At 34.0% G+C, this 15136-nt stretch overlaps 1 protein-coding gene across 2 annotated transcripts in view; it reads left to right on the top strand.

Moving 5' to 3' along the window:
- The window catches only part of LOC106587951 (troponin I, fast skeletal muscle), a 93314-nt gene that overhangs the window by 19477 nt on the left and 58701 nt on the right, over window positions 1-15136 (top strand). The window lies entirely within an intron of this gene.

The following is a 15136-nucleotide window of genomic DNA, read 5'->3' as shown; positions in this document are numbered from 1 at the left end:
GGGGTTATATCTGATCTGTAATGATAAAGAGGTGGGGTTATATCTGTTATACTGTAATGATAAAGAGGTGGGGTTATATCTGTTATACTGTAATGATAAAGAGGTGGGGTTATATCTGATATACTGTAATGATAAAGAGGTGGGGTTATATCTGTTATACTGCAATGATAAAGAGGTGGGGTTATATCTGATCTGTAATGATAAAGAGGTGGGGTTATATCTGTTATACTGTAATGATAAAGAGGTGGGGTTATATATGTTATACTGTAATGCTAAAGAGGTGGGGTTATATCTGATCTGTATTGATAAAGAGGTGGGGTTATATCTGATCTGTAATGATTAAGAGGTGGGGTTATATCTGATCTGTAATGATAAAGAGGTGGGGTTATATCTGTTATACTGTAATGATAAAGAGGTGGGGTTATATCTGTTATACTGTAATGATAAAGAGGTGGGGTTATATCTGATCTGTAATGATAAAGATGTGGGGTTATATCTGTTATACAGTAATGATAAAGAGGTGGGGTTATATCTGTTATACTGTAATGATAAAGAGGTGGGGTTATATCTGATCTGTAATGATAAAGAGGTGGAGTTATATCTGTTATACTGTAATGATAAAGAGGTGGGGTTATATCTGATCTGTAATGATAAAGAGGTGGAGTTATATCTGTTATACTGTAATGATAAAGAGGTGGGGTTATATCTGATCTGTAATGATAAAGAGGTGGGGTTATATCTGATCTGTAATGATAAAGAGGTGGGGTTATATCTGATCTGTAATGATAAAGAGGTGGGTTTATATATGTTATACTGTAATGATAAAGAGGTGGGGTTATATCTGTTATACTGTAATGATAAAGAGGTGGGGTTATATCTGTTATACTGTAATGATAAAGAGGTGGGGTTATATCTGATCTGTAATGATAAAGATGTGGGGTTATATCTGATATTTAATGATAAAGAGGTGGGGTTATATCTGTTATACTGTAATGATAAAGAGGTGGGGTTATATCTGTTATACTGTAACGATAAAGAGGTGGGGTTATATCTGTTATACTGTAATGATAAAGAGGTGGGGTTATATCTGATCTGTAATGATAAAGAGGTGGTGTTATATCTGTTATACTGTAATGATAAAGAGGTGGGGTTATATCTGTTATACTGTAATGATAAAGAGGTGGGGTTATATCTGTTATACTGTAATGATAAAGAGGTGGGGTTATATCTGTTATACTGTAATGATAAAGGGGTGGGGTTATATCTGATCTGTAATGATAAAGAGGTGGGGTTATATCTGATCTGTAATGATAAAGAGGTGGGGTTATATCAGTTATACTGTAATGATAAAGAGGTGGGGTTATATCTGTTATACTGTAATGATAAAGAGGTGGGGTTATATCTGATCTGTAATGATAAAGAGGTGGGGTTATATCTGATATTTAATGATAAAGAGGTGGGGTTATATCTGTTATACTGTAATGATAAAGAGGTGGGGTTATATCTGTTATACTGTAATGATAAAGAGGTGGGGTTATATCTGATCTGTAATGATAAAGAGGTGGGGTTATATCTGTTATACTGTAATGATAAAGAGGTGGAGTTATATCTGTTATACTGTATTGATAAAGAGGTGGGGTTATATATGTTATACTGTATTGATAAAGAGGTGGGGTTATATCTGTTATACTGTAATGATAAAGAGGTGGGGTTATATCTGTTATACTGTAATGATAAAGCGGTGGAGTTATGTCTGTTATACTGTATTGATAAAGAGGTGGGGTTATATCTGTTATACTGTATTGATAAAGAGGTTGGGTTATATCTGTTATACTGTAATGATAAAGAGGTGGGGTTATATCTGATCTGTAATGATAAAGAGGTGGGGTTATATCTGTTATACTGTAATGATAAAGAGGTGGGGTTATATCTGATCTGTAATGATAAAGAGGTGGGGTTATATCTGTTATACTGTAATGATAAAGAGGTGGGGTTATATCTGATCTGTAATGATAAAGAGGTGGGGTTATATCTGTTATACTGTAATGATAAAGAGGTGGGGTTATATCTGTTATACTGTAATGATAAAGAGGTGGGGTTATATCTGATCTGTAATGATAAAGAGGTGGGGTTATTTCTGATCTGTAATGATAAAGAGGTGGGGTTATATCTGTTATACTGTAATGATAAAGAGGTGGGGTTATATCTGTTATACTGTAATGATAAAGAGGTGGGGTTATATCTGATCTGTAATGATAAAGAGGTGGGGTTATATCTGATCTGTAATGATAAAGAGGTGGGGTTATATCTGTTATACTGTAATGATAAAGAGGTGGCGTTATATCTGTTATAGTGTAATGATAAAGAGGTGGGGGTATATCTGTTATACTGTAATGTTAAAGAGGTGGGGTTATATCTGATCTGTAATGATAAAGAGGTGGGGTTATATCTGTTATACTGTAATGATAAAGAGGTGGGGTTATATCTGTTATACTGTAATGTTAAAGAGGTGGGGTTATTTCTGATCTGTAATGATAAAGAGGTGGAGTTATATCTGTTATACTGTAATGATAAAGAGGTGGAGTTATATCTGTTATACTGTAATGATAAAGAGGTGGGGTTATATCTGATCTGTAATGATAAAGAGGTGGGGTTATATCTGATCTGTAATGATAAAGAGGTGGGGTTATATCTGTTATACTGTAATGATAAAGAGGTGGCGTTATATCTGTTATAGTGTAATGATATAGAGGTGAGGGTATGTCTGTTATACTGTAATGATAAAGAGGTGGGGTTATATCTGATATACTGTAATGATAAAGAGGTGGGGTTATATCTGATCTGTAATGATAAAGAGGTGGGGTTATATCTGTTATACTGTAATGATAAAGAGGTGGGGTTATATCTGATCTGTAATGATAAAGAGGTGGGGTTATATCTGTTATACTGTAATGATAAAGAGGTGGGGTTATATCTGATCTGTAATGATAAAGAGGTGGGGTTATATCTGTTATACTGTAATGATAAAGAGGTGGGGTTATATCTGATCTGTAATGATAAAGAGGTGGGGTTATATCTGTTATACTGTAATGATAAAGAGGTGGGGTTATATCTGTTATACTGTAATGATAAAGAGGTGGGGTTATATCTGATCTGTAATGATAAAGAGGTGGGGTTATTTCTGATCTGTAATGATAAAGAGGTGGGGTTATATCTGATCTGTAATGATAAAGAGGTGGGGTTATATCTGTTATACTGTAATGATAAAGAGGTGGAGTTATATCTGTTATACTGTAATGATAAAGAGGTGGGGTTATATCTAATCTGTAATGATAAAGAGGTGGGGTTATATCTGATCTGTAATGATAAAGAGGTGGGGTTATATCTGTTATACTGTAATGATAAAGAGGTGGCGTTATATCTGTTATAGTGTAATGATAAAGAGGTGGGGGTATATCTGTTATACTGTAATGATAAAGAGGTGGGGTTATATCTGATCTGTAATGATAAAGAGGTGGGGTTATATCTGTTATACTGTAATGATAAAGAGGTGGAGTTATATCTGTTATACTGTATTGATAAAGAGGTGGGGTTATATATGTTATACTGTATTGATAAAGAGGTGGGGTTATATCTGTTATACTGTAATGATAAAGAGGTGGGGTTATATCTGTTATACTGTAATGATAAAGAGGTGGAGTTATGTCTGTTATACTGTATTGATAAAGAGGTGGGGTTATATCTGTTATACTGTATTGATAAAGAGGTTGGGTTATATCTGTTATACTGTAATGATAAAGAGGTGGGGTTATATCTGTTATACTGTAATGATAAAGAGGTGGGGTTATATCTGTTATACTGTAATGATAAAGAGGTTGGGTTATATCTGTTATACTGTAATGATAAAGAGGTGGGGTTATATCTGTTATACTGTAATGATAAAGAGGTTGGGTTATATCTGTTATACTCTAATGATAAAGAGGTGGGGTTATATCTGTTATACTGTATTGATAAAGAGGTTGGGTTATATCTGTTATACTGTAATGATAAAGAGGTGGGGTTATATCTGTTATACTGTAATGATAAAGAGGTGGAGTTATATCTGTTATACTGTAATGATAAAGAGGTGGGGTTATATCTGATCTGTAATGATAAAGAGGTGGGGTTATATCTGATCTGTAATGATAAAGAGGTGGGGTTATATCTGTTATACTGTAATGATAAAGAGGTGGCGTTATATCTGTTATAGTGTAATGATAAAGAGGTGGGGGTATATCTGTTATACTGTAATGATAAAGAGGTGGGGTTATATCTGATCTGTAATGATAAAGAGGTGGGGTTATATCTGTTATACTGTAATGATAAAGAGGTGGGGTTATATCTGATCTGTAATGATAAAGAGGTGGGGTTATATCTGTTATACTGTAATGATAAAGAGGTGGGGTTATATCTGATCTGTAATGATAAAGAGGTGGGTTTATATCTGTTATACTGTAATGATAAAGAGGTGGGGTTATATCTGTTATACTGTAATGATAAAGAGGTGGGGTTATATCTGATCTGTAATGATAAAGAGGTGGGGTTATTTCTGATCTCTAATGATAAAGAGGTGGGGTTATATCTGTTATACTGTAATGATAAAGAGGTGGAGTTATATCTGTTATACTGTAATGATAAAGAGGTGGGGTTATATCTGATCTGTAATGATAAAGAGGTGGGGTTATATCTGTTATACTGTAATGATAAAGAGGTGGAGTTATATCTGTTATACTGTAATGATAAAGAGGTGGGGTTATATCTGATCTGTAATGATAAAGAGGTGGGGTTATATCTGATCTGTAATGATAAAGAGGTGGGGTTATATCTGTTATACTGTAATGATAAAGAGGTGGCGTTATATCTGTTATAGTGTAATGATAAAGAGGTGGGGGTATATCTGTTATACTGTAATGTTAAAGAGGTGGGGTTATATCTGATCTGTAATGATAAAGAGGTGGGGTTATATCTGTTATACTGTAATGATAAAGAGGTGGGGTTATATCTGATCTGTAATGATAAAGAGGTGGGGTTATATCTGTTATACTGTAATGATAAAGAGGTGGGGTTATATCTGATCTGTAATGATAAAGAGGTGGGGTTATATCTGTTATACTGTAATGATAAAGAGGTGGGGTTATATCTGTTATACTGTAATGATAAAGAGGTGGGGTTATATCTGATCTGTAATGATAAAGAGGTGGGGTTATATCTGATCTGTAATGATAAAGAGGTGGGGTTATATCTGTTATACTGTAATGATAAAGAGGTGGGGTTATATCTGTTATACTGTAATGATAAAGAGGTGGGGTTATATCTGATCTGTAATGATAAAGAGGTGGGGTTATATCTGATATTTAATGATAAAGAGGTGGGGTTATATCTGTTATACTGTAATGATAAAGAGGTGGGGTTATATCTGTTATACTGTAATGATAAAGAGGTGGGGTTATATCTGATCTGTAATGATAAAGAGGTGGGGTTATATCTGTTATACTGTAATGATAAAGAGGTGGAGTTATATCTGTTATACTGTATTGATAAAGAGGTGGGGTTATATATGTTATACTGTATTGATAAAGAGGTGGGGTTATATCTGTTATACTGTAATGATAAAGAGGTGGGGTTATATCTGTTATACTGTAATGATAAAGAGGTGGAGTTATGTCTGTTATACTGTATTGATAAAGAGGTGGGGTTATATCTGTTATACTGTATTGATAAAGAGGTGGGGTTATATCTGTTATACTGTAATGATAAAGAGGTGGGGTTATATCTGTTATACTGTAATGATAAAGAGGTGGGGTTATATCTGTTATACTGTAATGATAAAGAGTTGGGGTTATATCTGATCTGTAATGATAAAGAGGTGGGGTTATATCTGTTTTACTGTAATGATAAAGAGGTGGCGTTATATCTGTTATAGTGTAATGATAAAGAGGTGGGGGTATATCTGTTATACTGTAATGTTAAAGAGGTGGGGTTATATCTGATCTGTAATGATAAAGAGGTGGGGTTATATCTGTTATACTGTAATGATAAAGAGGTGGGGTTATATCTGATCTGTAATGATAAAGAGGTGGGGTTATATCTGTTATACTGTAATGATAAAGAGGTGGGGTTATATCTGATCTGTAATGATAAAGAGGTGGAGTTATATCTGTTATACTGTAATGATAAAGAGGTGGGGTTATATCTGATCTGTAATGATAAAGAGGTGGGGTTATATCTGATCTGTAATGATAAAGAGGTGGGGTTATATCTGTTATACTGTAATGATAAAGAGGTGGGGTTATATCTGTTATACTGTAATGATAAAGAGGTGGGGTTATATCTGATCTGTAATGATAAAGAGTTGGGGTTATATCTGATCTGTAATGATAAAGAGGTGGGGTTATATCTGTTATACTGTAATGATAAAGAGGTGGGGTTATATCTGTTATACTGTAACGATAAAGAGGTGGGGTTATAGCTGTTATACTGTAATGATAAAGAGGTGGGGTTATAACTGATCTGTAATGATACAGAGGTGGGGTTATATCTGATCTGTAATGATAAAGAGGTGGGGTTATATCTGATCTGTAATGATAAAGAGGTGGTGTTATATCTGTTATACTGTAATGATAAAGAGGTGGGGTTATATCTGATCTGTAATGATAAAGAGGTGGGGTTATATCTGTTATACTGTAATGATAAAGAGGTGGGGTTATATCTCATCTGTAATGATAAATTGGTGGGGTTATATCTGATCTGTAATGATAAAGAGGTGGGGTTATATCTGGTCTGTAATGATAAAGAGGTGGGGTTATATCTGTTATATTATAATGATAAAGAGGGGGGGTTATATCTGTTATACTGTAATGATAAATAGGTGGGGTTATATCTCATCTGTAATGATAAAGAGGTGGGGTTATATCTCATCTGTAATGATAAAGAGGTGGGGTTATATCTGTTATACTGTAATGATAAAGAGGTGGGGTTATATCTGATCTGTAATGATAAAGAGGTGGGGTTATATCTGATATACTGTAATGATAAAGAGGTGGGGTTATATCTGATCTGTAATGATAAAGAGGTGGGGTTATATCTGATATACTGTAATGATAAAGAGGTAGGGTTATATCTGTCATACTGTAATGATAAAGAGGTGGGGTTATATCTGTTATACTGTAATGATAAAGAGGTGGGGTTATATCTGTTATACTGTAATGATAAAGAGGTGGGGTTATATCTGATCTGTAATGATAAAGAGGTGGGGTTATATCTGTTATACTGTAATGATAAAGAGGTGGGGTTATATCTGTTATACTGTAATGATAAAGAGGTGGGGTTATATCTGATCTGTAATGATAAAGAGGTGGGGTTATATCTGATCTGTAATGATAAAGAGGTGGTGTTATATCTGTTATACTGTAATGATAAAGAGGTGGGGTTATATCTGTTATACTGTAATGATAAAGAGGTGGGGTTATATCTGATCTGTAATGATAAAGAGGTGGGGTTATATCTGATATTTAATGATAAAGAGGTGGGGTTATATCTGTTATACTGTAATGATAAAGAGGTGGGGTTATATCTGTTATACTTTAATGATAAAGAGGTGGGGTTATATCTGTTATACTGTAATGATAAAGAGGTGGGGTTATATCTGATATACTGTAATGATAAAGAGGTGGGGTTATATCTGTTATACTGTAATGATAAAGAGGTGGGGTTATATCTGATCTGTAATGATAAAGAGGTGGGGTTATATCTTTTATACTGTAATGATAAAGAGGTGGGGTTATATCTGTTATACTGTAATGATAAAGAGGTGGGGTTATATCTGTTATACTGTAATGATAAAGAGGTGGGGTTATATCTGATATACTGTAATGATAAAGAGGTGGGGTTATATCTGTTATACTGTAATGATAAAGAGGTGGGGTTATATCTGATCTGTAATGATACAGAGGTGGGGTTATATCTGATCTGTAATGATAAAGAGGTGGGGTTATATCTGATCTGTAATGATAAAGAGGTTGTGATATATCTGTTATACTGTAATGATAAAGAGGTGGGGTTATATCTGATCTGTAATGATAAAGATGTGGGGTTATATCTGATATTTAATGATAAAGAGGTGGGGTTATATCTGTTATACTGTAATGATAAAGAGGTGGGGTTATATCTGTTATACTGTAACGATAAAGAGGTGGGGTTATATCTGTTATACTGTAATGATAAAGAGGTGGGGTTATATCTGATCTGTAATGATAAAGAGGTGGTGTTATATCTGTTATACTGTAATGATAAAGAGGTGGGGTTATATCTGTTATACTGTAATGATAAAGAGGTGGGGTTATATCTGTTATACTGTAATGATAAAGAGGTGGGGTTATATCTGTTATACTGTAATGATAAAGGGGTGGGGTTATATCTGATCTGTAATGATAAAGAGGTGGGGTTATATCTGATCTGTAATGATAAAGAGGTGGGGTTATATCAGTTATACTGTAATGATAAAGAGGTGGGGTTATATCTGTTATACTGTAATGATAAAGAGGTGGGGTTATATCTGATCTGTAATGATAAAGAGGTGGGGTTATATCTGATATTTAATGATAAAGAGGTGGGGTTATATCTGTTATACTGTAATGATAAAGAGGTGGGGTTATATCTGTTATACTGTAATGATAAAGAGGTGGGGTTATATCTGATCTGTAATGATAAAGAGGTGGGGTTATATCTGATCTGTAATGATAAAGAGGTGGGGTTATATCTGTTATACTGTAATGATAAAGAGGTGGCGTTATATCTGTTATAGTGTAATGATATAGAGGTGAGGGTATGTCTGTTATACTGTAATGATAAAGAGGTGGGGTTATATCTGATATACTGTAATGATAAAGAGGTGGGGTTATATCTGATCTGTAATGATAAAGAGGTGGGGTTATATCTGTTATACTGTAATGATAAAGAGGTGGGGTTATATCTGATCTGTAATGATAAAGAGGTGGGGTTATATCTGTTATACTGTAATGATAAAGAGGTGGGGTTATATCTGATCTGTAATGATAAAGAGGTGGGGTTATATCTGTTATACTGTAATGATAAAGAGGTGGGGTTATATCTGATCTGTAATGATAAAGAGGTGGGGTTATATCTGTTATACTGTAATGATAAAGAGGTGGGGTTATATCTGTTATACTGTAATGATAAAGAGGTGGGGTTATATCTGATCTGTAATGATAAAGAGGTGGGGTTATTTCTGATCTGTAATGATAAAGAGGTGGGGTTATATCTGATCTGTAATGATAAAGAGGTGGGGTTATATCTGTTATACTGTAATGATAAAGAGGTGGAGTTATATCTGTTATACTGTAATGATAAAGAGGTGGGGTTATATCTAATCTGTAATGATAAAGAGGTGGGGTTATATCTGATCTGTAATGATAAAGAGGTGGGGTTATATCTGTTATACTGTAATGATAAAGAGGTGGCGTTATATCTGTTATAGTGTAATGATAAAGAGGTGGGGGTATATCTGTTATACTGTAATGATAAAGAGGTGGGGTTATATCTGATCTGTAATGATAAAGAGGTGGGGTTATATCTGTTATACTGTAATGATAAAGAGGTGGAGTTATATCTGTTATACTGTATTGATAAAGAGGTGGGGTTATATATGTTATACTGTATTGATAAAGAGGTGGGGTTATATCTGTTATACTGTAATGATAAAGAGGTGGGGTTATATCTGTTATACTGTAATGATAAAGAGGTGGAGTTATGTCTGTTATACTGTATTGATAAAGAGGTGGGGTTATATCTGTTATACTGTATTGATAAAGAGGTTGGGTTATATCTGTTATACTGTAATGATAAAGAGGTGGGGTTATATCTGTTATACTGTAATGATAAAGAGGTGGGGTTATATCTGTTATACTGTAATGATAAAGAGGTTGGGTTATATCTGTTATACTGTAATGATAAAGAGGTGGGGTTATATCTGTTATACTGTAATGATAAAGAGGTTGGGTTATATCTGTTATACTCTAATGATAAAGAGGTGGGGTTATATCTGTTATACTGTATTGATAAAGAGGTTGGGTTATATCTGTTATACTGTAATGATAAAGAGGTGGGGTTATATCTGTTATACTGTAATGATAAAGAGGTGGGGTTATTTCTGATCTGTAATGATAAAGAGGTGGGGTTATATCTGTTATACTGTAATGATAAAGAGGTGGAGTTATATCTGTTATACTGTAATGATAAAGAGGTGGGGTTATATCTGATCTGTAATGATAAAGAGGTGGGGTTATATCTGATCTGTAATGATAAAGAGGTGGGGTTATATCTGTTATACTGTAATGATAAAGAGGTGGCGTTATATCTGTTATAGTGTAATGATAAAGAGGTGGGGGTATATCTGTTATACTGTAATGATAAAGAGGTGGGGTTATATCTGATCTGTAATGATAAAGAGGTGGGGTTATATCTGTTATACTGTAATGATAAAGAGGTGGGGTTATATCTGATCTGTAATGATAAAGAGGTGGGGTTATATCTGTTATACTGTAATGATAAAGAGGTGGGGTTATATCTGATCTGTAATGATAAAGAGGTGGGTTTATATCTGTTATACTGTAATGATAAAGAGGTGGGGTTATATCTGTTATACTGTAATGATAAAGAGGTGGGGTTATATCTGATCTGTAATGATAAAGAGGTGGGGTTATTTCTGATCTCTAATGATAAAGAGGTGGGGTTATATCTGTTATACTGTAATGATAAAGAGGTGGAGTTATATCTGTTATACTGTAATGATAAAGAGGTGGGGTTATATCTGATCTGTAATGATAAAGAGGTGGGGTTATATCTGTTATACTGTAATGATAAAGAGGTGGAGTTATATCTGTTATACTGTAATGATAAAGAGGTGGGGTTATATCTGATCTGTAATGATAAAGAGGTGGGGTTATATCTGATCTGTAATGATAAAGAGGTGGGGTTATATCTGTTATACTGTAATGATAAAGAGGTGGCGTTATATCTGTTATAGTGTAATGATAAAGAGGTGGGGGTATATCTGTTATACTGTAATGTTAAAGAGGTGGGGTTATATCTGATCTGTAATGATAAAGAGGTGGGGTTATATCTGTTATACTGTAATGATAAAGAGGTGGGGTTATATCTGATCTGTAATGATAAAGAGGTGGGGTTATATCTGTTATACTGTAATGATAAAGAGGTGGGGTTATATCTGATCTGTAATGATAAAGAGGTGGGGTTATATCTGTTATACTGTAATGATAAAGAGGTGGGGTTATATCTGTTATACTGTAATGATAAAGAGGTGGGGTTATATCTGATCTGTAATGATAAAGAGGTGGGGTTATATCTGATCTGTAATGATAAAGAGGTGGGGTTATATCTGTTATACTGTAATGATAAAGAGGTGGGGTTATATCTGTTATACTGTAATGATAAAGAGGTGGGGTTATATCTGATCTGTAATGATAAAGAGGTGGGGTTATATCTGATATTTAATGATAAAGAGGTGGGGTTATATCTGTTATACTGTAATGATAAAGAGGTGGGGTTATATCTGTTATACTGTAATGATAAAGAGGTGGGGTTATATCTGATCTGTAATGATAAAGAGGTGGGGTTATATCTGTTATACTGTAATGATAAAGAGGTGGAGTTATATCTGTTATACTGTATTGATAAAGAGGTGGGGTTATATATGTTATACTGTATTGATAAAGAGGTGGGGTTATATCTGTTATACTGTAATGATAAAGAGGTGGGGTTATATCTGTTATACTGTAATGATAAAGAGGTGGAGTTATGTCTGTTATACTGTATTGATAAAGAGGTGGGGTTATATCTGTTATACTGTATTGATAAAGAGGTGGGGTTATATCTGTTATACTGTAATGATAAAGAGGTGGGGTTATATCTGTTATACTGTAATGATAAAGAGGTGGGGTTATATCTGTTATACTGTAATGATAAAGAGTTGGGGTTATATCTGATCTGTAATGATAAAGAGGTGGGGTTATATCTGTTTTACTGTAATGATAAAGAGGTGGCGTTATATCTGTTATAGTGTAATGATAAAGAGGTGGGGGTATATCTGTTATACTGTAATGTTAAAGAGGTGGGGTTATATCTGATCTGTAATGATAAAGAGGTGGGGTTATATCTGTTATACTGTAATGATAAAGAGGTGGGGTTATATCTGATCTGTAATGATAAAGAGGTGGGGTTATATCTGTTATACTGTAATGATAAAGAGGTGGGGTTATATCTGATCTGTAATGATAAAGAGGTGGAGTTATATCTGTTATACTGTAATGATAAAGAGGTGGGGTTATATCTGATCTGTAATGATAAAGAGGTGGGGTTATATCTGATCTGTAATGATAAAGAGGTGGGGTTATATCTGTTATACTGTAATGATAAAGAGGTGGGGTTATATCTGTTATACTGTAATGATAAAGAGGTGGGGTTATATCTGATCTGTAATGATAAAGAGTTGGGGTTATATCTGATCTGTAATGATAAAGAGGTGGGGTTATATCTGTTATACTGTAATGATAAAGAGGTGGGGTTATATCTGTTATACTGTAACGATAAAGAGGTGGGGTTATAGCTGTTATACTGTAATGATAAAGAGGTGGGGTTATAACTGATCTGTAATGATACAGAGGTGGGGTTATATCTGATCTGTAATGATAAAGAGGTGGGGTTATATCTGATCTGTAATGATAAAGAGGTGGTGTTATATCTGTTATACTGTAATGATAAAGAGGTGGGGTTATATCTGATCTGTAATGATAAAGAGGTGGGGTTATATCTGTTATACTGTAATGATAAAGAGGTGGGGTTATATCTCATCTGTAATGATAAATTGGTGGGGTTATATCTGATCTGTAATGATAAAGAGGTGGGGTTATATCTGGTCTGTAATGATAAAGAGGTGGGGTTATATCTGTTATATTATAATGATAAAGAGGGGGGGTTATATCTGTTATACTGTAATGATAAATAGGTGGGGTTATATCTCATCTGTAATGATAAAGAGGTGGGGTTATATCTCATCTGTAATGATAAAGAGGTGGGGTTATATCTGTTATACTGTAATGATAAAGAGGTGGGGTTATATCTGATCTGTAATGATAAAGAGGTGGGGTTATATCTGATATACTGTAATGATAAAGAGGTGGGGTTATATCTGATCTGTAATGATAAAGAGGTGGGGTTATATCTGATATACTGTAATGATAAAGAGGTAGGGTTATATCTGTCATACTGTAATGATAAAGAGGTGGGGTTATATCTGTTATACTGTAATGATAAAGAGGTGGGGTTATATCTGTTATACTGTAATGATAAAGAGGTGGGGTTATATCTGATCTGTAATGATAAAGAGGTGGGGTTATATCTGTTATACTGTAATGATAAAGAGGTGGGGTTATATCTGTTATACTGTAATGATAAAGAGGTGGGGTTATATCTGATCTGTAATGATAAAGAGGTGGGGTTATATCTGATCTGTAATGATAAAGAGGTGGTGTTATATCTGTTATACTGTAATGATAAAGAGGTGGGGTTATATCTGTTATACTGTAATGATAAAGAGGTGGGGTTATATCTGATCTGTAATGATAAAGAGGTGGGGTTATATCTGATATTTAATGATAAAGAGGTGGGGTTATATCTGTTATACTGTAATGATAAAGAGGTGGGGTTATATCTGTTATACTTTAATGATAAAGAGGTGGGGTTATATCTGTTATACTGTAATGATAAAGAGGTGGGGTTATATCTGATATACTGTAATGATAAAGAGGTGGGGTTATATCTGTTATACTGTAATGATAAAGAGGTGGGGTTATATCTGATCTGTAATGATAAAGAGGTGGGGTTATATCTTTTATACTGTAATGATAAAGAGGTGGGGTTATATCTGTTATACTGTAATGATAAAGAGGTGGGGTTATATCTGTTATACTGTAATGATAAAGAGGTGGGGTTATATCTGATATACTGTAATGATAAAGAGGTGGGGTTATATCTGTTATACTGTAATGATAAAGAGGTGGGGTTATATCTGATCTGTAATGATACAGAGGTGGGGTTATATCTGATCTGTAATGATAAAGAGGTGGGGTTATATCTGATCTGTAATGATAAAGAGGTTGTGATATATCTGTTATACTGTAATGATAAAGAGGTGGGGTTATATCTGATCTGTAATGATAAAGAGGTGGGGTTATATCTGTTATACTGTAATGATAAAGAGGTGGGGTTATATCTGTTATACTGTAATGATAAAGAGGTGGGGTTATATCTGATCTGTAATGATAAAGAGGTGGGGTTATATCTGATCTGTAATGATAAAGAGGTGGTGTTATATCTGTTATACTGTAATGATAAAGAGGTGGGGTTATATCTGTTATACTGTAATGATAAAGAGGTGGGGTTATATCTGATCTGTAATGATAAAGAGGTGGGGTTATATCTGATATTTAATGATAAAGAGGTGGGGTTATATCTGTTATACTGTAATGATAAAGAGGTGGGGTTATATCTGTTATACTTTAATGATAAAGAGGTGGGGTTATATCTGTTATACTGTAATGATAAAGAGGTGGGGTTATATCTGATATACTGTAATGATAAAGAGGTGGGGTTATATCTGTTATACTGTAATGATAAAGAGGTGGGGTTATATCTGATCTGTAATGATAAAGAGGTGGGGTTATATCTTTTATACTGTAATGATAAAGAGGTGGGGTTATATCTGTTATACTGTAATGATAAAGAGGTGGGGTTATATCTGTTATACTGTAATGATAAAGAGGTGGGGTTATATCTGATATACTGTAATGATAAAGAGGTGGGGTTATATCTGTTATACTGTAATGATAAAGAGGTGGGGTTATATCTGATCTGTAATGATACAGAGGTGGGGTTATATCTGATCTGTAATGATAAAGAGGTGGGGTTATATCTGATCTGTAATGATAAAGAGGTTGTGATATATCTGTTATACTGTAATGATAAAGAGGTGGGGTTATATCTGATCTGTAATGATAAAGAT

This window comes from Salmo salar, chromosome 26 (assembly GCF_965601325.2).
Source record: "Salmo salar chromosome 26, fSalSal1, whole genome shotgun sequence".
Lineage (NCBI taxonomy): Eukaryota > Metazoa > Chordata > Actinopteri > Salmoniformes > Salmonidae > Salmo > Salmo salar.
The sequence above is the reverse complement of the archived record's forward strand: the minus strand, read 5'-3'. Positions and strand labels throughout refer to the sequence as shown.